Consider the following 20,873-nt stretch of genomic DNA (forward strand, 5'->3'; position numbering starts at 1 on the left):
CAAAAGGTTGATTTTAATATAAAAATATGAAAATATGTAAACATACACACAAGAAAATGGTGTGTGTGTATGGGGGGAGGGGCAAGGGGAGCAGATTGGCAATGAGCTGATTATAGACTGCTAATAATGAAAGCATAATTGTTAAATTACTGCCAAATGCACCAGATACAGCTACTCATGAGACACCTGTTTTACTGCGGTGTGAAGCAGCTTCATCCAGACAAAATACAATTGAAGTGTGGACAGATCCCAATAGTAGTATTGGGAGAACACAAATTATGGAGATTTGGTATGCTAGACAAATATGGAATGAGCCATGTCTTCTTTACCAACAGTGTAGTTGCAGATGTTCATTGCAGGCTTGAGATTTCCTGCTGTGCTTCCCAATTCCACTAGTTAACCCTGAGTTCACGTGGAAACAATGCCCTCTTTTAGGGAGGGAGGTTTTGAAATTGCAGTGACTCATACAGAGATTTGGAGGCTTGATGCATATAGCATTTAGTACATTTTGGCCTGGATGTAAAACTAATCAGATTTATACGATGTGAGTATTTATCTCTGCTTAACTCTGAGTAACAGTATTGATATGAGCAATGTCTTAATGCATAAACATTAAATATGCTCTTAAATACTTAAAGGTTATACAGGTAGATAGCAGCTGCTAGTCACTGCATATGGAGAGCTGTAAATAATATGGCTGAGTTTTAATATATAACAGAGTAACTGGAGAGTAAAACACTGAGTTCCTGAGTATGCCATGCTCATCCTTTGAAGCCATTGATCTCATATCAATCTTAGAGTAAACAGAAGAGCGAAAGACTTGGTGAAGGAATGTCAGACAAAGGCAGAAATAGTTTCAGAAAATTCCTTTTATAAGAAATGTGGGGGTTTTTTTTGTTGTTGTTTGTTTTGTTGTTTTGGGTTGTTTTTTTTTTTTTGTCTCAAAATATATGCACAGCATTATTCTCTCTTCTGTGCCCCGAAATATGTCAGTACTGTTTTCATTGATTTTACAGTGGAAACCTTCCAGTCTTCAGGAGAACATTATTCTCCTGATTATCTCAGGTATAAGAGAAAAGCGTCAGGTTTGATGACTTATAGGCAATGGCTTAGTTGTCATGCTAACTTATCTTACTATCAGTGGGATTTTAAAGCACGCAGGCAAATCTTTATGTTGGATCTCTGATTCTGCTATATTGCATTTCTTCTTGAGTGAGAGGGGAAAAGATAAAAAATATTATGCAGAACTGAGACATAGAGACATGAAAGTGAAATTGTTCACCTTTGCATAGTTCGCAGTTAGTAATTTTATTGCTTTTGTATCATAAGTTTATAATGCTCACTACAGCAGTAGAAATTCTTATTTTAGCATTATTTTAAGCCCTCCTCAACTAGAAAAAACATTAGAAATGAAAAACAAACAAACAAAATCCTTCCTCACATTAGAAGAAAGAATAAGCTCCTAATTGAAATAGCTGCTAATATCTAAACATGTCTGTTGGTTCCTTGTCATCTAGCGCTGAAATTTCCAGGTGCCTATAATTTCTGTAATTTCCACTATGCACACAACTCTTCAGGCCTTTATGGCCATGTTTATGGTTTCATAACATGCTTGGGCATCCTTGGCCTACCATAGTTTCTGGGACTGACTTTGTGAATGTGCTTTGAGCATGCTGAAGAAATCAACATGTGACATTCAGGTAAATATACCTCTTCAGACAATTTCATCCCTAGCAGGGATTTTAATGCAGAGGTCCAGAAACTTGTTGTATAGGGTATTCTCAGTTTCAGTGCTCCCAGTCTTTCCTCTTCACAGTTTCTTCTCTTCCTGTAAAGCAGGAAATATTTGGGAAATATTGCAACAGGCATGATAATAACATTAACATCTCTAATTGTCCCTCCTTGTGGCACTAGCTCAGGTTGCCCATCTGGTAGATTGAATGGATGGGTCTGTAGGGGTTCACTTTCCTATAGACAAGATATAACTCGGCTCTGAAAATGGGAAGTATTTGTAAGTTAGATCCCCTCCCTAAACATAGTTTAAGAACCTTTTGTAATCAGCAAGGAAAGCAGGAAAGGATGCAGACACCTCCTCTTTGCAGGAGCCTAGGGACTGGTAGAACAAATCAAAGAAATGATGCTTGTAACAAAATTTCTTCACACTGGGTTTTAGGAGGATATTTAATGTGTAGAAAATCCCTAGTCTGTGTTTGAAAAGTTATGTTCTGATGTTTGTTTAATAACTTTTGCCTGTGGCTTTAGATTCCTTAGGTAAAAAATAGGTTTGTTTTTCGAAGATTTTAAAAGATAACTGCTGGCTGCCTCAGGTGAGAATTAACCCACACTATACTCTTACCAAGGGTACTGCAAAATCAAAGAAACATGAGAAACAAACTCTTTCACTTCATTTATAGACTAGGATCATAGGATCATCTGTGACAAAAAGAAATATGACTGTTTACTGTGGACAATAAAAAGCTTCAAGGGAAAGCTTGCATAGAGATCCTTTAGGATACAACTTTATCCATATATTTATTCAGTGCGTTCTCCCAAAGAACCATGTCCCTGTTTTCAAATCTCTCCTTTTTTGCTGTTTTATGCCATGTTTCTGCCCATAGCAGTATCTACAGAAAATGGTAGGGAATGAAAACTTGCAGTTTTCCTTTTAACAACCTCATAGATGTATTATCAATGCTGAAGTTCTCTTTGGTTCCACAAAAAAAAAAAAAAAGATAACTGATTTTAATTTCTATGAAACTGTCTCAACTCATCCTCATACATACTCATCAGTGTACATACATACATACTCATCAGTGTAGCAGCTGTGTGGATGAGGAGAGACAAGAGCTGGGATTCTGTTCAGTCTCAATGCAGACATGTAAGAAGCAATTCCAGGCTTTCTCACTTTGTACCTGGAGCTGGGTGCTTCCTGGCGGGGTCAGAATCCAGCCCCTGCTTTTTAAAGCTGTTCAAATGTGAAAAAATTTGTTGAGATGGCAAAATAACAAACAGTGGAACAGATAGCTGGTATCTGTACATGTTATTTGTTACTTAGTAAGGGGAAAAAGCATGAGAAGGCTCTGCTTTTTTGCTTATTAATTTCTCCGCTGCCACTTTGTGTCATGGATTTCAAATGGCAAAACCTTTCATCAGAGAGCTTTGGGTTGTGTTCCCCACTGACTGCTGATCTAATTGCCTTCCAGCCCTGGTCACAGGAGAAGCAGCTTAGTATGAAGACCCAAGTGCTGAAACAGCAAGAAGTTAACAATGACAGACATGCTGCTGAAAACTGGAACTCTCTAAGAGCCCTGAGTTCAGTTTGACTCTGCTTCCCAGGTACAGCCTTCCTCCCAGACAACACGTTTGTCTTTATCTGGACAAAGAATCTTTTCCCCTTATGACAAAAATGACATGCACCTCAACATATCTTATTAAGGACATCTTCAAGTCCAAGAAGGCTTGCCTTTGTTAAGAGAGGTTGCTGTGGTGCTGCATTAAGTGTCTGGAAATCAGAATTGGTGAAGATATATTGTAGCTAAAAGAGATGAGATCTCACATGGTTCATCATTACTTCTTGTCAGCAAGTCAGCTTGGGGCTGCAGAATGAAGGAGAAGCTTCAGCCTTAGAAGCTGAGAGCTGCTAATGATAAATTGCAATCTGCCATGTGCTTCTTGTACAAGATAGACAGCTGTAGCAACAAAAGGCAAAGAAAAGCTAGAAAAACTGCAGCAGATGTTTGTGCCGTGCACTGGGGTGGGCATAGGAGTCATGACAACACACGCTACTGCTTAAGCATATCACAACAGTGTCTTCTACAGTAGGACTGGGATTTGTTGAGGTACAGCCAGTGCAGGCAGCAAAAGGAACAAAGCAGTGGGGTCACATGCGAGCCTGGTCCATTTCTACCAGAAACATCTGGAGTGCATAGCAGAGAACCCCTCTAACCTGAAAGAGAAGCAGGGACAATGGAATACCTCCAGACAATGAAAAATGTAGGTCTGGGCCCGAATGTTTTTAAAAATGGATGCCTTGTGCAGCAGAATTTATGGGGTGAGTCTCAAAACAGCAGTCTTTTATTATAATGAAACAATTTGGTTAGTCTTACTCAGCATCTATATTTTTAATCTTGCAGTTCAATGTTTTTAAAATTGGTGGTGGGGCAATGTTGGTCAACAGTGAGAACCAAATTTCTTATTTTTCATATTCTTAAATGTTCTGGAAAATTCCTGCTGAAGATTTATGAGGCTTTAACTGAAGTTCCAATTTTTAGTTTGTTTTTATAAAAATTCTGATTGTCACCAAAAATAATAGTGAATTTTTTAGAGCTGAAAAATTAACTGTGAAAGTAGACAAAGGTGCTGGGTGGGTATTAAATACAGAGATGAGATCTGAAGAACATGAAAATGATTTTGAACAAATGAAGGAAAATGCCGTGGCAGAAAACAGAGATGTAGTCCTACAGCTGTCAGATCTTCAAGGGAGAGGAGAAAAATACAGTGACAGAAATGTAGCGAAGAATTGCCATCTTAGTTAAAACAAAAACCATAGTTTTTAAGTAGTCTGTAATGATAATATTCTTATGATGCTAAGAGCAGCTGAACAGTGGATGACAAAACAGTTTTAAATTGAATTAAATGGGAGTCTTCCAAATTTGTTGTCACAAGTCTTGTATGAGAATTCCTCTAGATGCAATTCAAAATTCATTGTGAGAACTTCAATTTTGTCACAGTTTTATTTCTTGGTAAGAAAAGCAATGAAACAGCTCCTTGACTGCTTGCCTACAATTTTCTTGATCCACGTTTTTAACAGGACCTAAGTACATTCATCTTCCTTTCCTGCAAGTAAGTGATGAAGGATGTACGGAGATATGTAAAGAACCAGACAGTGGCGGAAATAAGGAACTAAGGTACTGGAATAGAAGCCTAATAATTTCCTCCTACTTTTACTTTCTTCCTGAAAAACAAGTAAACAAATAATTTTTCTCTGTCTAATTTTATAAAATCCTAACCTTTGAAAAACATGTACTTGTTTGTTAGCTTTCCATCTTAATTTATGAAGCTTCCCACCCTCCCAAAAGCACTCTCTGAATCTACTCACCTTTAATTATAGATTGTCTTGGTCAAATGATTGATAATGACAGGATGTGAGAGGTGGATGCTATTGCTTTGGCTGCCTTGCATTTAAGAAGTCTGATGCCATTAAGTGTTGTTGCAATAACTGTGACCGCTATGCTTAATAGTTCTCAAATCTGAACTTCAACAAAACAACAAGATCAGAGTCTTGGCTCTGTATTCAGTGAAGGGCTGATAATAGTTCAACAATTATAATAAATTCTAATGCCTTCTGAATGATGACTTTTCTCCATGGGGAAAATTCTTCAGAAAATTTTGCATTGACTTTATGTAAAATAATTATAAATACTGATGATAACAATGTGGAATATAGCTAGCCAGAATAAAAGGGGAATATCTGTGAAGTTGAAAAGGTAAGAGGAATATCTTAGTCCAGGCCTCAAGCCTTCAGTCTTCGTGAACTCTAATGCACATTCAAAAAAGCATACGGATGATGGAGTTCAATTGTTTAGTTGTTCCTTTTATTATTAATATTTAATTAGTAAAACATGACAATGGAAAGGAGGCAAATAAAGAAACAATTGTGTGATTATATAGAAAGATTAGTATTCAGAGCATCTGGCTTCTTGTCCAGGTTTGCAGTGAATGTGCAGTTTAAATACAGGCAAATCATTTCTCCCAGAACTAATAGGTCAAGAAGAGTTCAGAGAGTTGCTCTGAGTTTTAAGAAATTACTTTTTATAAAGAATATCAGTGCCATGAATGAGAGTTTATATCAGAAAGATATGATAACTGTTATTAGAGCTAGAACAGTATTTTTTTATATTGATAATCAGACTTACTGTACAGATAGAAGCAATATTAAGAAATGCTGAGCATTAGTCACAGCACATTCTTCTGAATTCTCCACAAATTCCAGGATTGAAAGTAACAGTGAAGAAAACGGAGAAAAACTGCCACAAAAAACTGCCCTTAGGTGTGGGGAGAGCAGACTTCAGGCTGCTTGAGAAGCTCGGAGAACTATGTAGCTCAGTAAACTACTTTTGAAGGCAGTGGGATCCATCAGTGCTGGCCACTTCTTCAGAGCCATCTCTAGCATGCAGGAATGAATAATTGGAAGTCAATAATGCAGGGCAAAAGTTCAGCTTGGTTGAGCAGGGATTGTCTAAAGTTTATGGAAAAAAAAGTGTATGGCCTTGGGAGGGAGGTTAGGTAAGATGGGAGGGCTATAGAGATGCTGTTTGCCATTGTAAGGAGAAAATTTGTGCAGCTAAAGCCCAACATTGAAGCTGGTTGGTACTGTGAGGGATAAGAGAAAGGCAAAAGTAGAATCAGAGGTATCATTTCTTCATTTTTTTTGTTGAGGTTGGTCACCTCCTGAATAGAGGTGTAAATAAAGCAAAGATGTTTCGTGATGCCTTTGTCTCTTTCTTTAATATCAGTGATGGGCTGCAGGACACCTGGGGCTCTGAATTGTAGGATTATGACTATAGGAACAGTAACTTCACAGCTGACTCTGAACCCATTCAATATTTTCTGCTCCAACAAAAAGCTCATAATTCTATGTGGTCCAATGGGAGTCATCCGAGAGAACTCAAAGATCTGGCTGGTGTTATGAGATTTCTCTGAATTATTTTTAACAGACTTGGTTTACTGGCAACAGACCAACTAGTTTAAGGTTCCTATGCTTCTTAAACTCACACTGAAGGGCCTTTGGGTCCTGCAAATAAAGAGAACTCTTAAATTGTTTCATTTTACATTTTTAAATGTTTAAATTTCTTGAAGTATTGAAATATTAGCAATGAAGCAATAGATAAGTCAGCACAGCCCTGTTCTTCATGCAGAAAACAACAAATTATACACAATTTTTTTTCCAGATAGATCATCATAAAATCATCATAGAATGGCCTGGTTTGAAAAGGACCACAATGATCATTTAGTTTCAACCCCCCTGTGGCCAGGGTTGCCAACCACTAGACCAGGCTGCCCAGAGTGACATCCAGTCTGGCCTTGAATTCCTCCAAGGATAGGGCATCCACAGCCTCTCTGGTCAACCTGTTCCAGTGCATCACCACCCTCTGAGCGATGATATATTCTAATTAAATATTTCCTCTCCTGAGCCTTTGCTCTTTCTCGTAGCAGAGAAGGGCAGTTAATACTGTAAATATTATTGGAACTCAGGACAAGTTTATTTAGTCACCTGGCAAACTAAGATTTTTATTTATTTTCTTTTTAAATGAATATTTGTCTAAAGCTTAACAGATAAAACATTTTCTCAGTGCTCTGCTGCATGTTTTGCCTTTCTTACAACTGACAGTTATTAGTTAAAATGACATATTTTGTTCTGAGTATTCTGTCTTTTGAATTTAGGTTTGCGATTTTATTTAGGCTTCTGAAGGTGTCTTAAGCAAGTTTCATAACACCTCATCTTTAATTTCCTGTCTGAGAGTGAGGCTGAACAAATGATTTTTTTGTGTTTTTTTTTTCTTTTAACATTTTCCCTTAGAGATAGAAAAACAATAAGAGTAGGAGGAAGAAAAGTTTTCATTAAATATATTTTGTAGAAAATCTTGACCCTTTGTTATATAATCAGAAATATAAATTTCAGAAGCTATTCAAAGGAATTTCACTAAGCCCTGCAATTTTTAACTAGAAAGTTTGAGATTAAAATTGGCTGATTGTTTCAATCCTTACTATTTATGAAAAGTTGTTGATTTTCATTCATGTTTTGAATTAATCAACTATCTGAACTGTGTATGTCATGATGCAACAATCTTTACTGATATCACAGTGATCTTTAGATATAAAACTTATTAAACATCTTCTGTGGGTGGAGAGTCTGATTCATGGAAGAATATAGAATCTGAAGTAAAACATAAGTCATTCATTTTCAGTTCTAATTTTCTTAGCTTTTGAATGCTGTAGAATTTGGAGCTGGGAAAAAAAACAAAAGCGGGGCTTTCAGCTTTCTACTTCAATTTCCATTTTAATAAACTCTGGATCTCTAGGCTCTTTGTCTGCTTGCCATGTAAAAAAGAACTACAAGTACACAGTAACTGATCTCTGAGAAGGAGTATCAGGAATTATGTATTTTGTCAGAAAGACCAGACTACGCTGTACAAAATGTGCCTTGATTTTATGCAGTTACTTCACTTCCTGGTTCATCCCAAGGCCCTACTTTCCCAGATCTCTGTTTCATTCATGTTAGTTTGAGCCTGGGAAATGAAGCTAAGCCTGAGTTGAGGGACAGATGTGTTCCCTGGTATTTTCCATTTTCTCTCAGCTGTCTTTTTTGAGAGACAAGGTGGAGCAAAATATAGTTCTTTTTTCAATCTAAACAATTGCATTTCTTTTAGGGTGGATTTGTACACTTGTCTTGTTTTGACCTGAGCTATGTGGTGACATCTGCTTAGATACAAGGCTTCCATGAAAACATACCACCTCCATTCAACACATCCCTTCCTCCTCCCACCCCCCTTCCACATTCCACTTCTTCACACCATGTTTTATTGCTGAACATCATCATATAGTATGGAATATCCCTTTGGCCATTTTGGGTCAGCTGACCTGGATGTGTCTCCTCCTAGTTTCTAGTGCATCTACAGCCACTAAATGAAAAAGCAGTAGGAGAAATACAAAAGTCCTCAACTCTGCAAGAGGACATAAAGAGACTTTCTCCCATATTTGTTATTTATCTGTCTTCATGTTAATAACGTGTTCACAACAGACTACTAAAGAATTGAATGTGTATTGTAGCTCCCTATCTCCTTTTCTCAGTATGTTTTTTTCACCTATTTCTTAAAATTATTTTTCTTAATATAATTTAGCTTAATTCTGAAATTCATTTTTACCCTGCTTTTCCTAAGAAAATAGCCATTTCAACAGCTTCTAGTGGGACTGAATATTTTGAAATATACTCCCTAAAAATTACACTTCTAATAATTTCTGGAATTTTGCCATCAGCTGCAGTCATTGAGAATATCTGAGAATGTTAAAGTAATTATCTCTTGCTAATATAAAAAGATTAATTTAATCACATTCAGTTATAGCTGGCTTTAAGCATACAGACGAGTATCTCTTTTAAGGAGAGAGACAGAAATCAGTGGCTTTTATTAAAAATTTTTCTCAGGATGTCAAAATTTTCTTTTGAAAACTAAAAGTGATAAATAAGCATTTTGCCTATCTTCTATTCATTTTAATGTTTCTACATTTTTCATCTTTTTTTTATTTTTTATTTTTTAATAACACTCTCTTAGATGAATAATTCTATGCCCTGTGTCACTTTTTTCTTTCATTTTTGTCTTTGAGCTGTGCTGGGAGAGGACTTTTACTTGTTAACAGACCTATCATGAGAAGTAATAACAAATCAAACATATTTATGGTGATGCAGAGGTCTTTAGTCACAATACAATCTTTCTCAGAACCTTTGAACTAAATAACCCTAACTCAGGAAAGGTACACCAGACTATTAAATGGTTACAGTTGTGGGAGATCAAACTCAGGAGGTACTTAGAAACTTTTTTTATCAGAAAAATAAGCAGATTCCTGGAATTGTTTGCTTTTTTTGTACCAAATTTAGACAGAACTATATAACGTGGCCCTTGACTGACAATGGCAGTATATCACCTCTTGGAAAGCATTTGTTTCTTAAGACAAGATCTGCACTTGTACACTTATGTGTGTTTGCTTTTCTTTTTTGCCTTAGCGAACTTCCATGTCCAAAGTTTAGTGGGGCTAATCAGAGTTTATCAAGAACAAGTGATGTCAGATTGCTTGAGAAACTGGATCTTCCATCTGGATCTGTACATTTTAATGTAAAAACATGCTAAAATAATAAGATTAAAGCCTTAAACTTCAATCTCAAAAAGAAATAAACTTCAGATCCATTTTAGAGAGAAAAGCTGTGGCTGAATTTCTGCAGCAGCAGTAGTTCACTTATAAATCTCATTCTAACATGTCACAGAGAGTGTTATTCTGCAGTTTTAGTTGAGCACCAGATCTCGTGGAACATGGCCACTTACCAATTCAAATCACTCCTCCCTACTTCTTACAGCATCTTTTCTTTTTTTCAGAGATCTCACAACCCTTCAAAATGAAATCTAAGGAGAGAACAGCTGGGAGTTGTGCTCCAGCATGATAGTGAATAAAGCCATCCTTCACCTAATATTGAATACAAAATTGGCAAGTTCTTAATATTCATCCAGGAAAATGTTCCCGCAGTCAGCCCCTATTATATCCAGGAAGCCCTTAGCGTTTTGCTGTCATTGACATGGTGTGTACGGTGCAACAAATGAGATCTGATTTACAGACAGCTGGAGTGGGGGGCCAGGTGGGTTGTATTCAAGGATAACAAACCACTTCAGTGTAATGGAACCAGTGTAGATGGCAGCAAAGAAGAGCTACTTGCTTTCCATAGTCTTGAGTACCCATTGACAGTATATGTGATGCCTTCTCCAATTGTCCTTCAGACTCATGAACAGAAATTCTGGCAGAAGTGTAGCTAAGCTCTATGTCACTGTTCCAAAAAATACAGCTTTGGTTTCAAAGTAAAATGTGGGCTTTGATATAGTTTGCCACCACTGATAAACTAATGCTGCATTGGAGGCTTCCAATTGTAACTCTGTAATGGAATCATTTGCAGTATAGTTGTTTATTAACTATTTAACACTATAGTTCTTCCAAATCCTGAAATTTTATGATGGTTATCTCGGTATTAGAAGTTCACTTTAAAGCTGCAGACTTACATGAATAGGGAAAAAGATCTGTCGAAATGGAGGTTGAGAAGCAGAAAGAAGGCCCAGTTGTCATGGAAATTGAATGTATCTGAAGATTGTCAGGATGGTTCGAAATCTAGAGAGAAATAAACTGTTCTTTGTAAACCGTGCACACGGCTAATTATTCTATGAGGAGCGCGAAGTGTTAAACAAATTGTTTCTGATTGAGCGCTCAATGCTATGGAAAAGAGAGAAACCAGGAGAATCCAGTTCCAAAGATTTTACAGTCTGAAATCTGAACTTGGAAAATCTCAAGAACAAAGAAAGATAGGAATTAAATTCCTTCTGTGGGAAGATAGTTTATTGTGTTTTTATATCTTGTTCTGAGTAACTTTTATTTCACAAGAAAAAAATGCTGAAGGTTTTCTGATTTAGAGTACGAGTTACAGTGACTATTCTCTGGAAGACTGTCTCGACACAAAAAAAATGAAAACTCCTATCCAATTAAGATATAAATTTTTGTCACTTTTTAAACATACTGCAAAGATAATAGAAAAAAAAAATTCTTTTAGTTCCACAGCTAAATTTTTGGAAAGACAAGGGTTATGATGTGAATAAGCAAACAAAGTTCAGAAATCTCTGTAATTCCTTTGATGTCGATAATCAGCTGCAGATATTTCCTGAGATATCTTCTCTCTCCAGATGTTAGCACAGCTGGAAATGCTCTAAGACCAGTTTTCTTTGTAGCAGTTTTACAGATGGAGCCACAGAATTTAGAGACAAAACAAAAATTAAAGGAAAGATCTTTGGGAACACAATCAAAGGTTCAGTCCACAATGTTTGACAGGTAAAACTTACTTTGTCAGCGTTGCCTCTTGTGCCTGCACACTCTCTTATTAAATTCTATCGATAATACCCTTAATTTCTTCTAGCCAATTTCAAACATCTTTGTAATGGATGCTATATCAACACCTTTCAGTAATGCAGTCTGTGAGTTGACACTGTGCAATTATTGCTTTTGTTCCTTCCCTCCCCCCAAAAAAAGAGAGAAACTGATCAGAATTTTGAATTCTATAATCCTAAATTCTAAGGATCGGAATACTTCTCCCATTCTACAGTATGAAATATTCATATGTTTTTGGAAATTCCTCTTGATGGCTCACAGTTCCCATACAGAATCATGGCTACAGCTAAAATTTGCTGAAAAAAATTTCAAGCAATACTTCACAGGCTGTGTACCTTAAGGATAGTTTGAATTTCTGGGTTAGAGGACAGGACATGTAACATGATTAACAAGGATGAATAACTTTGCCAAGAAAAGGAGAAGGTACTATAACAATCTTCCCAAGAAGGGGAGGAAGCTGAAACATACGGTATGGATTCCAGTAAAAATACATGTACTTTGGTTTATTTCACATCTATATGAATAAAATTTAGGAATATAATTATAAGTTATTTCTAAACCAGTTGGCCAGGTCATGAGTTAGTCTTACCAAGAAGAAGAGGATTAAATGTCTTCTATAAAGATTATCATCTAGTGTAAAATTTTACACATGATTTTGGCTATCCAATGTATGATATGATGGATATCAGAGTAACAACAAAAGGCCTGACTAGTTATTTTTTCTATTTTGTTTTGCTTTTGTATTTATATTTTATTTCACTTAGAATGAACTATGAAACAGATTACTTTCAGGTTTTTTGTTTGTTTGTTTGTTTTTCATAGTAGGCTTTTCTTCCTGATAAATTCTCCAAATGCAATAATGCTGTTTTCTGTGAAAGAAGAATGTTGCTCTTTAAAAAGTAAATGGCTTCCAGATAAGTTTTGTGACACATTTCATCATAGCATTTCCATTGATTTTAAATGTTGCAATAGCTCTTTCAGCTTTTAGAAACTTGGCAACACTGCATTAGAGTAACTTGAGAATATTGCCAATTCAGAAAGGGAGCACAGAATGAGGCTTTCATGAATTTGTGGTGCGTGAATCTGTGAAACTCTGAAGTGTGTCTTTTTTTCTCCTCCTCCCTCCGGTCCCTTTGTGTTGTGGAGCCTCTTAGGAAGTTCAGTCTTGTTTTTTCTCATTGTAGATTTTATAATTCCTTTTTTACTTAACATCTATATTAAAAATCCCGTAAAATTCTTTGTAATCTCTATCTATATCTTTACAGTTATATACATGCATTACATATATTTATTTAAACTACTTTGTAGACTTCACAATATTATCAAAAAAATATGAGTTGGGAAAGTTGGGAAAGCTGAACTTATTTTTTACGGATGGTAACACATCACAAACTGTTCTTTTAAGAATGAAGAGAGAAACCACTGCCTCATCTTGACGCTGGTAATCTTTTGGAAACCAACTGTGATCTCTTTGCCTTCCATGTTTTTCTTTGATTTTTTCTGATGGAGATTATGAAATATTTCCTGAATCAGTGAGAGTAATCTAATGCCGCAAACCTTATGACCTTATGTCATATCATTTTCCACACGTGGCTACTCCATACTTCAGTTTGTTACTGGGGAACATAGCAGTGAAGTTCTGTTAAGTTAAACTACTTATTTGACATTGGTGAAAGAAATAAGACTTTTTGCAAGGTAAATTCTATTCTGAAAACAATTTTCATGGACTCAAATAATTTTCTTCTCTATCTTCGATCCACATGTTGCCAGAGTGATGTTCAACAGGCTTGGCTGTAAAGATTATAGAAATCCCTTAGCTCTAAAAACTTTAGAAACCCCTTACAGTTCAAATTCTTTTTGTCATCTGAGAGTAGTTTTCTGAGATATGATATAACCACCACTAGGGAATGGAAATTGTCCCCAAGCAAAAACAAAAACAAAAATAATTACACAAATTGTTTCAATTTTCAGAATAGGGTTTGACTGTGGTTTCAGTAAATAATATCTTTTACACATCTGGTGCTCCAAATGTCCATGTCTTTTTCAACAGAATGACATTTTCCTGAGCTTTAAGATCTTATACTGCTCTTTCCTATGAAGAAAAATACTTTTGGTGACCCTTTTTATGGTAGAGGACTAGTTACTCTGTTCCTATGTTATGTAGATACATATTTTTCTTTCTGACTTTTATAGTAGAATAGAGTATAACATTATTGTTACTATCCATAACAAGTCTGAAAGTGTGATAGGCAACCAAGAAAAGCGTGGAAAATGACAGATTTTTGGAGAGAGCAAAAGGTCTGATTGAATGACAGATCAGCCACAACCTTCACCAAAATTCAGCAAGCACCTCCTGCTGTTTGTTCTTTCATGTTTGATTCTGATTCCATCTAATAATTGTTTGACATTTGTCTGGCTGTACAAACATTGCCTTTTTTGGCAATTCAAGATAGAGTTATAAATTAGGAGAAGCAGTGTGTGAGGAGTCAAGTATGAAGAAGATTTAAGAATTTTCATGGATATCTTTTTTACATGGAAGGTGTATGTGGCCCTCTAAGAAAAGCCTTTTGTGTCAGTAGTGCATTTGTTCAAAATTAATCAAATACAATAATATAGCATTCATTATATCCTGTCATAGTTATTATATCTAGGTGTTTAAATTAGCACTAATTTGCCTGTAAGAGGGGATAATAGTTCTGATTTAGCTGCTTTAGTAATAGTTTAAAGAATCTCATTGGCTTCAGTAATGGCAGATAACCCTAAATTGGCTGAGTAGCTTAGTACATTGTTGTGAACATTTGAATATTCTTTCTGATAGGCACACTGGGTAGTATTTTGAGCATCTAGACCTGAACTGATTTCCCTAAGTTGCTTCCCTTATGATGATGGCTCCACTTTTGAACTTGGTCATTTCACTTTATGGACTAGAAGTATTTTAGGGCAGCGCGAAAGTTTAGGTGCCCAAATTTCAGGCACAAGTATTAAAGTACATGAATGCAGAACTAGTCTGATCAGGGGCAAACAACGTAATGTAGAATTTAGTTTAGTTTGTAGAACAAAAGGCGGACAAGAGTTAAATCTTAAACACTTTAAACAGTTTAGTTTTTAACACCACTGGTTTTCCCTGTCTTCCCTTAAACACATTTATTCAACATTGCTCATCTAAAATTGCTGTTAGGAAGCTGCAGATGTGTAAGTATAATGGCTACAGAAATTATTTGGAATTTTTGTAAGTATAATCAGTGACATCTTTGGAGCATGGAATTTGAGAAAAACATGCATGCCAATTACATTGCCTTGCCTTTGCCAGTATCTTTTTCCTCAGGATTTCAGGTAGTAGGATGTAGCACCAATGTTGTTACGTGTAAAATACTCCTTTCCCTGCACTCATCTATAGCAGAAGGTCTACATATGCCGTATAAATTCTTCCAGTGGAAGTTTTCCGTGAAAGTTTTTAATAACACATCTGTCTCATCTTAAGAGATTTTTTTCTGATTTTCTTTAGAATTATTTTTTAATTCACACAGAAATCTCTAGTTAATTTGATGGATTTGTATCCCAAGAGATAAATTCCTCAAGAATCAGTGACAGTAAGGCAATAGGATCTGTCAGTCCAGTACCTGAGTGATATTAATCTCTACTTTACTCCACAAAAGAAATGAAAGTGGAAACACTTTCCTTAAATCAACAGAATCATCTTTATTCCTTTGTAAAAGCTCTGTTTGAAAATTTGGCTTGTGAGGATCTAGTTCCATTGCTGTATCTTGATTTTTCAGTTCTCAGATAAATTTCAGTGAAAGACTGAAATAAAGGAAATTTAGAATGATGCAGAATCTCAGTTCTACTCCATAATCACTACTGGGCAATTTTAACAAGTGTTGAAGATGTTGTAGGTGCATTTTAATCTACCATTCATGTTGATTGTATGACTTTAAAAGTGGATGAGATGTGCTATTGCCAGTATTTATTTAAGTGAATCTCTTGTGTTTCCCAATTTCTCTATCTATTGCTAGTGAGAAATCCTGAAATGCTGAGATTCATATCCTATTCCTACTAGTGATGACAGGAGGTCAGATAGGAATGAAGAGTGGTTTGAAAATTTGCAGAAAGACACAAGTCTGTTTTGCCATGTTTGGAAAGCGTTGATTGAAAGAAATCCAAATATGGAGAGAAAGATTTATTTATTTATTTATCTATTTATTCTGAAGTTGATATACAGTTTTCCAGTGCTTGCAAATGTAAGAAACTCTTCTTGCTCTTCTTTCTGAGTCAGCTGTGAGGGCAGACTCCAGAGAGATGGAAGAGGTCAGAAACTGACATATTATGAATTTTTTATATGACTTAACTCAGCTAATAGTAATTGAAATATCTTGGGGATTTTCTTTCATAACATTTACCTGGCCATATTTTATAGCTGCATTCTCTGTTCTACAATTGTCTGTACACATTAGAAAGAATTCAACAACCACTTCATTCTACCTCTTCAATTTTCCCCAGAATTTTCAATTTTTCTGACTATGTTTAGATTCCTGGCTTGCATTGTTTAAATAATAATTTTGTTATTACCCATGTCAAAAATACTATTTTCAGCAACAGGGAGTATGATTTATGTTAGTGGAATCATTTGAGATCCTTTTGTGAATCTTTGGAATTGTAATAAGAAAAAAATCATATGAAAATGTTAAGTCTAAGTTTCTTTCTCAATAATTCTTGTAATTTGTGTTGGTCATGTAATCTTTTAGATAGACTACGACTAATATATCATTTTGTCACTTTTAGGAATCAGGCAAGCAGGATCATGGGCTGCAGACACATTGAGGAGCAGCTGAGGTGAGATCTCATGTGGAAGCATCGCTTAGTTTGAGTCACCTGGGTAGTGAGTGAGCACATGCAGGATGGCTTTTGTTCACAGAAGACAGATTAGATATTGAGATTAGTCACAAAAAACTGAAAAATGGTGTTCGCTGTCATTTCTGAAGGCTTCCCATACCTTGCTTTGGCCGCAGCTGCTAATGAGCCAGGCTCACTCAGGCCCACATCCTGACCTGACGTGGGTTTGTCTTGATTCCAGAGAGGTACCTGGAGCTGGGGCTGTCCTTGTGTTCCCCGTCAGCCTGGGCAACCCCTGAGATCCTGGCACCTCTGGTCCTGGGGAGATGCCAGCCTGCACAGTGCCATGACAGATCAACAGCAAAGAGACTGCTCAGAATTGTACATGGGGTGACAAAAAACACAGTGGAATAAGGTAAGAAAACCACATCGAAATGCACAGCTCTATAAACAATGTTTATAAAATAGAATGTTTCTGAAACAGTTTTATGTGTCTGACCCTGTAAAGATATTCACAAAATAGTGCTTTGGGCTTGCTGTCATTTTGAGATCTGCTTTGTTCCCTCTATAATATCAGTTCTCTTACTTTCAGAATGTACAACCTTTTAATGAGCAATGCTAACTCTAACTGCAGGATTGCAATAGAAACTTTTTCACAGGCAGTTTGTTAGATTACCATTTCAACTGTACAGTATTTGCTCACAAAGACACGGGAATATCTGCGAAGCTTTGTTTGCATTATAGAATTATTGATGAAGAATGAATTTTGTTCTTTGTCAAGGCACAGTAATCACACTGAGAAAAAATGTTTTTGTTTGTTTGTTTGTTTGATTGATTGATTGATTTTAATAGTTTGGCCAATATTTTTTTGCCAAAAAAGTGTTATTTTAGTTGCAAAAGGCTAGAAAAGCTTCACAAAGTGATTACAGAGGTAGATATGACAAAACCTGTCTTCAGCCTGTGTGACAGCATCTGGCTTTGCATGTTGATCAGGTGCTTCTTCTGGCCAAGTGATAATGACAAAGAGCAGTCCCAGGCCTGTCCAAGCAGGAAATGTGTGCCCTAACTGCAGCGTCCTACACTGCCTTGGCACATTATACTGTTTGGGCTGTCCAGCCAGGAAGAGGAAATAATGTGGCTTCTTGATGAGCTGCAAATCCTATCAGCGAATATCTGATGAACTGCTGAGAGTTTTCTGTAATGAGCCAATATGAAGCATTTTTTGCCAGTTGAGATCTGCCTGCATAATTTAATAGCCATTTGTCTAAGTACTGGCTAGCACAAAGATCGGGCCCAGATGACATGACAGTAAAGTTAAATACATATATAATCCCTTAAAATTGTAATAAACATATCCATGAAATTGTTCGTTCACAGACTTCAGGCTGCAAAATCAATAAGATAGGAAGAAAAAAAGGAAAAGGGTCAATTAATTAATCTTATAAATAGCTTGACCAACACTATTTCTAATGACCACTCCTGATTTAATTGATATTACAGAAAGACAATGTGATAAGATTGTCATATGAAACATGAAAGATGGACATTGTAGATCCACTTATCTGGCTTTTTAACCAGTGTGAGAAGCTACAAGTAAACCAAAATAGTGTTACAATATGAATGGTAGGGATTATTGTTTTGAATGGTAACTATTGGTGTGGTTACCTTCCCTTAAGAGAAGAAACAAAGATACCTGAATGCTCTGAGTCAGAAAAGTGTATGTACTGTATGTGACACATCTAAAGGGTTAGATAGACTCACCTTGCCTTGTCTTTATAAAGCATAGCTAAGCATCTGTAATAAATTCATACACAATTTTGAAACAGGTTTTTCTTGAAATGCCATGGACAATTTGAACAATTTTCTCTTCAAATGGCAAGAGAAGTTTTGAAGGATTAAAAGGATTAATTAATTAATCCTCTCTATGTGACATGTTTGAAGTAAGGGACTCAGGAATGCTTTTCCACTCAGGTCAAAGTGTTGGTCCTAGCAGCATCTGGTTCCATAACAAGTTAAGATAATCAGCTGATACTGTGTGCTGTTTTCAACAAAAAGGAAAATAGTGCAAAGTAGAGATTTTCCTTTCTAATATATCCGTCTAGTCTAGACCTGAACTCCAGCACTCTGTGTGTGAAAGAATCACAGAAGAGGCAGTTCTTTAAAAGTTCTCCCTATTTTCTGCTTTTATTTTTGGTGTCAGCTGTAGTAGAATTACTTTACAGTGAAGAACTGTATGATGTCAGCGTTAGAATAAGACATCTTGAAAAGCTGGTGCAATAAACATAGTAATAGTGATAGTACATATTGCCATTGAATCAAAATTGGTAATAAGCTCGTGACAGGTAATAAGGAAGTTGAGTTCATGAGAGGGTGAGTGGATCGTACTAAATCTGAGGAACAGAATCAAAGTACAACTGGTCATAAAACTTCAGGAGTAGCAGCTATCAGTTTCACTAGGAGTGTTTGTCCAAATAATTCAACAAAGATTTCCCTTTAAAACCAACTTAATTAATGTACCAAAATTTTAGGAAGAATTTCCCTTTTGAAAAAACCTTTCGTCCTCTCTATGTGGCTGAAAAAGTCTGTGAGAAGCACTGAGGATGTGAAATCTCTGGTGCAAATGAAGTAGCACACTGTTAAACATGGCTATTAAGATATTTTCTTGGGAGTTGTTTTTGATTCATGTGGAATAGATTAAAAGTCTGTTTCAAATCCCACAAGATTTCCCATGGAGTATAATTATACATGAAACAGAATAAGGAATGCAGTCCAACAATTACTTTAATTAGATGGTGGTTACTGAAGCTGTCAGTGTGCCTAATCTCACAAAAAACTAAGAATGGAGAGTTAGGTAATGGAATTGTTGATAAATGTTTGAACTGCAGAGGAATTAATTATCTGTGTAAATAAATACTGGACTAGAAACACTGTAATCAGCTGATGGGGTCTTGCCCTTCATCATCACTGGTGATATAATACCTATCTTAAAGACCAATTTGCTATCTTATAAAGCAACCCTCAAGGGTCAGCCTTGCTCCCTCTGAGTAATTCAGCCCTCTGCACTTTTTCTCGGACCTGAAACTCGAAGTAATAAAACTTGGCATGAGCAGCAATGTAGGAGTGGCATCAGTAGCACCTGAGATCCTCTTTTCGTATACTTTCATTTTGTCAATGAGATTAATGTGAATGCTTCTGAAAGCAAAAGAAGGGGGGAAGATATTAATTCTCCTCAATCGGGTAATGATAGTTACACTACACTGTAGAGTCTCTCTTCTTACTCTGTAGATTCTGGCACCATCTTCTTCCAGAAAAAGATTATGTGGGAGGGACCAGCATTTTGTTTTGGACTGGAAATTTTTATGTTTCCATATACATGACTATACCTGTGTTTTTTGAGTGGTAGACAGAGAAGATGATAAAATATAAGATCAGAGTTTTGTATCTGGGGTCTTTTGCAAACACTAGCTCTTTAGAACAGAGCATCTTGAGTAATTTGTGTATCCAGGTTCTGTTTTGAACCATTCCAAGTCAGAAAGGATAGAAATTCTTCTGGCTTATGGTGTAGTTGGATCTGTCCTGCCCATATGCTTCGTTAGTGCCTTAGCAGTACTTTAATGAATAGTCCTGTCTCAAAGGAATGGTCAAAACCTTACTGAACCGTGAAGCTCTTCCTCATTATTTCCATATTCCTCAAGGTATTGCCCTTCCATAATTATAAATGAATTACACTGAAGGCAGAGGATGAGAGTAGTGCTGCTGTCTCTGTGCCTATAGATCTGTACATAAATTGTTTTGTGAATTCCTTTCCTTACTGTGGGAGATAAGATGTAAGAAGGAGACAGAAATCTAAAGTAACCAAGCTATTGATATTCATCTCCAGGAAAGGCAGATGCAGCTATGCTCATGCATTCACTTTCTACATTGTTAGATGGTATCAGTTTGCCACAGTCCTAAAAATACCCTAGTGCAATAATAAGCTTCAGTCTCACATTCTGCTGATCCAGCTATTTACACTACTCTGTTCAGTCAAAGAACAATCAATGAGCAGTGTATTGTAATCTTTAGGAGGGAGTTGCCAGGAGACCTACTTCGACATGACCACATTTCAATGGGCTTTTGAGAAGCCCATAGAGAAGAACACTGTAGAGAAAGTTTTCCTTGTAGAATGTATCTGATTTTCAGTTGTAAGCCATTTAGAGAGTTATGTAATTCAAGACGTGTTCCCAACACTGACAATAATGCAATTCCCACTTCCATGAACAAATACCCAGGACAGGGATTCAGTTCCATAGGCTGCAGAATCTTTCTGTTTGCCTCTCAATTTAACTGATTTAATTATGATTCACGGTTTC

The 20,873-nt window shown here is 36.3% G+C and overlaps 1 long non-coding RNA gene across 1 annotated transcript in view; it reads left to right on the forward strand.

Moving 5' to 3' along the window:
* The window catches only part of LOC122189058, a 335,697-nt gene that overhangs the window by 97,491 nt on the left and 217,333 nt on the right, over positions 1 to 20,873 (forward strand). Inside the window, exons 4-7 of the long non-coding RNA XR_006181700.1 lie at positions 3,204 to 3,336; positions 4,811 to 4,907; positions 16,471 to 16,521; positions 16,763 to 16,936. This is a non-coding gene — a long non-coding RNA (uncharacterized LOC122189058). The remainder of the gene's footprint in view (positions 1 to 3,203; positions 3,337 to 4,810; positions 4,908 to 16,470; positions 16,522 to 16,762; positions 16,937 to 20,873) is intronic.

Source organism: Lagopus leucura, unplaced genomic scaffold (assembly GCF_019238085.1).
Source record: "Lagopus leucura isolate 7727_CA_CO unplaced genomic scaffold, USGS_WTPT01 Super-Scaffold_73, whole genome shotgun sequence".
Taxonomy (NCBI): Eukaryota; Metazoa; Chordata; class Aves; order Galliformes; family Phasianidae; genus Lagopus; species Lagopus leucura.